This window comes from Lycium barbarum, chromosome 1 (genome assembly GCF_019175385.1).
Source record: "Lycium barbarum isolate Lr01 chromosome 1, ASM1917538v2, whole genome shotgun sequence".
NCBI lineage: Eukaryota > Viridiplantae > Streptophyta > Magnoliopsida > Solanales > Solanaceae > Lycium > Lycium barbarum.
In genome coordinates, this window is record NC_083337.1 from 84707378 (window position 1) to 84711292 (window position 3915).

Sequence of the window (3915 nt, forward strand, 5' to 3'; positions counted from 1 at the left end):
GCCTGTCCCGCTACCAGAGTGGTCAATAACTGCACAGCCTCTCTCAGTGTCCTGTCCTCCGCCCCTTGCTGAGGAGCTGGAGGCGCGGGAGCTGAAGCCCCTGGAGCTAATGGTGAAGCTGCTCCAGACTCCTCTGACGATGAAGACGTAGCAGAGTCGGCTGGCCGGGACGTAATATCACGCATCATCTGAGCAAGGGTCCGAGTACCCTTCTGAGCCCGGCTGGTCTCTCCTACTACGCCCTTTTTCTTCTGGGCGGCCGTCGCCTTTTTCGGAGGCATCACTGAAAGAAAAACAACAACAGATCAAAACAGAATCATCCTAATAGCACAGTTCTATCGCACGATCTAAGATCAGAAGAAAAGACAACATCCTAAATGTCTTGTAGCCTCCTGTTTATAGATGTGGTGCACAACACACCGATAAACAAGACTCTACTAGACACGATCTGTGGACACTCCGAGGACAAACCGCTCTGATACCACTTCTGTCACGACCCAACCCCGTAGGCCGTGACTAGTGCCCGATCTGGGCACCCGAACCCATCTATTAAATATTATCTCAAATTCTATCAACTCATTCTAGTATATGGCGGAAGCCGACAAGGCTTTATTTCAAATTTAGGTAATTTCCAGAAAAATTTCGGCAGAGTTTCCTTTGTTTTACAGACTATCCAATATACCCTGCACGCAGAAAATACCAACGAAAGCCACACAGGGCTAACCAAGCAATATATAAACATATGCGGACCGGCCGCCTCGGCGTATAGGGTCGCCCAAACAACATATGCGGACCGGCCGCCTCGGCGTATGGGATCGCCCAAACGACATGTACATACATTCATACAGAAAGACCCTAACCCACAAACATGTCCACAGACCTCTAAACAGACCGACAGAATCATATGACGGGACAGGGCCCCGCCGTACCCATGAACGAATATATACAAATGCACTAATAAATATATATACCAAAAGTATAAGCTCCGGAAAGAGGGGAGCACGCCGAATAGCAGAAAGGGTATCCTAAACAGGTGGATCACCAGGCTGTGCGTCTGTACCTGCGGGCATGAAACGCAGCCCCCGGAGAAGGGGGTCAGTACGAAATATGTACTGAGTATGCAAAGCAGAAGGTACAGAAATAAATCTGAATAATAATCGAATCAGATATATAGAAAATAATACATATCAAAATGTTTATTCCCAAAGTATAAATTATGCATAGGGCACTGGAAAATGTGGTCGCCCGCCTGTCGATGGCGCCACAACACAGCATAACACCAGAAAGTTTCAAATCTCCGAATCCCCGTCACACATCACAACACAGCATAACGCCAAACACAGCATAACGCCAAACATAGGTGGAACCCGGCCCTCGAGCAAGGAGCACGGTGAACCATAAACACAGCATAACACCGGAATATATCAAAAAGCGCACGACAACAGAACCGGCCCGGGAACCGGCGAACGATATCATAGTAGGCACGAGCGGAGTAGTGAGGAATCATATGCATAAAATCATTATTATAAATCCGAAGGATAAGTAAAATAGTCATATTTGAAATCGGAATAATAATTATCACTTTTTGATTCAAAGTTGTCGAATTTACATAAAGGGCGTCGCGGGACCCACGGACGAGTATAGACCCGAACTGAGTCCGCCTATGAAAAACATACCCATTATACATCAAGCAAACTCCTATAAAAATTATTGGAGCGATCCGAGCCTCTATGCGAAAAATATGGCATTCAGAGATTACAAAATTCCTTAAAGCGAACATTTTCTATGCGAATTTCGGAAAGCGATTACTTCAAATACATCATGGTTCATATTTCATAAAAACATACATAAGAGTGCCAAAGAATATATATATATGGATCATAACATGCTCGGATCTCGAATTTGGAATTCCCTTAAAGCTCCAATCTAGCCTATGTGAAACTAAGGCATGCCAAAAGAAGGAAGGTTGCTTTACATACCTCAAACGCTCTCCAATATGATCCAACTCAAGCTAAGTCCAAACTATGATTCGGGCTGCCCAAGGTCTACAAACAAGCCATAAAATGCCAAACATTAGCTAAAGACTTTTTGGGCATTAAATTCCAATTTCGCCCTTAATTCTACAGAAATCCGGGCAGCATTTCCCCTGTAAATAGGCTACCCCGAGAATTTAACTCGCTCAAAATCAACAACAACAACCACAATAACCAACCTAGTAACATTGACAACCAATCCGAAAAGCAAAATAATAATGGTAGCTCTCTTTTACGCCATTTGACAACTTCCCAATTATTCAATTCCATGGCTTACTTTAAAGCCACAATATCGTTCGTACATTTGATTATTAACCCAAACCCATACTAACAACATTCAAGGGCATTCTAAGCAATTCATACCACATTTCCAACAACCCGATTTTTTTTTTTTCCAAGCTGGCCGAAAACAGCCCCAACCGAGACAGCCCTTTAAAAAAAAAATTTCTTCATTTCCAAATCATGGTTTGTATCCTCAAATTACATTCTAACAATGCTATCTCATCAATATACCAATTACAATAAATATACAATAACCTCCAAAAACAGTCCGCACATTAACAACATCATTTTGAGTCAACAAACATTCATTTCCAACATAAGATTCATAGCGACGGCGATTAAAACATTAAGCGACGTTCATTCGTTCATCGTCATATAATGTGACCCATTTCAATCAACACTATATATACACATATATGGAGGATTCTCAATTGTTCTTCACCTTACAATGATCCCAATCAACTAACTAAACATTAATTCATAATTTCAATCACAACACAACAACACCCATCACACGACCCACTCCCAATCATACTATATTTCATGATTTCCAACCACTATAAGATACTACAACATGAATATAACCTTCATAACACAAAAACATAATGAATGCTTACCTTCCTTCTTCACTTCCTTCAATAGTTAGGGTTTGCAATTGGGCACAACTAGTGGTTGGATGACCCAAACAACTCTTCCACGTTACTTAGGGACTTCTAAATAGTTGATTTATACCAAGGAAATAATTTTGGGGTGGCTTGATTTGGATTTGGTTTTTCTTGGTTTGTAGCCGAGAGGGGTGTTGAAGGTGGTCTTCAACTCCTTGATTTTTTTTTCTAAGTCTTGCAATGGGGAAAAGATGACTACTTGGTCATACTTTAGGCTCATATAGTTGTTGTCCAAGTGTCCTTGGCCCACACATGGAGTGGACCAATTAAAATTGGCCACATAATGTGTGGGACCAATTCCCATTTACATGGCCACCAAGGAATTTATTTTTTATTTTTTATTTTTTTGCACAACATTTTAATTCCAATTTATGAATTGTGGTCCCAAATTTTTCCTAAGTGTTCAATGCCAACAATTCCATATATAACTTATGCCTCGAAATAAAATCAAAGGTCAAAAGTCCCGACTTCGAATCCCGGAATAGTCTTGGCTCTAAATTATCATAATTAATCCGGGTTGTCCCAATGTATAAAAATACGGGGCGTAACACTATCAAAATCAGAATCAGAACCAATGGAGACCTCAGCAAGGTCAAGGTGCTTACAACAACTCTGGGAACTACAACAATAATTATGGTGGTGCGAACCAAGGGAGCTACAACAACAACAATAATTTTGGGAACAAGAGTTCCAATCCTTATATACCACCAAAAGGGCAGTCGACAGAGCAGGGTAGTTCAAAAGTTGAAGCAATGCTTGAGAAGATTCTGGCTAATCAATCGAAGTCTTAAAGGACTTTATCTGGGCTGACAGAAACAGTGGGTTCTCATACAACGGCTATTCAGAAGCTTGAGTCGCAGATTAGGGATATATCCAGAGAGCAGCACCCTCCTAAAAAGGGAGGACTTCCGAGTGACACTATTCCAAATCCCAAG

At 41.6% G+C, this 3915-nt stretch overlaps 1 long non-coding RNA gene across 1 annotated transcript; it reads right to left on the reverse strand.

Moving 5' to 3' along the window:
* Positions 1 to 458: 458 nt before the first annotated feature.
* On the reverse strand, positions 459 to 3554 carry LOC132636217 (uncharacterized). Its single transcript, XR_009581087.1, has 3 exons — positions 2933 to 3554; positions 1980 to 2045; positions 459 to 1060 (listed from the first exon to the last, which is right to left on the reverse strand). It is a non-coding gene; the product is annotated as an uncharacterized LOC132636217 (long non-coding RNA).
* Between the last annotated feature and the right edge of the window lie 361 nt (positions 3555 to 3915).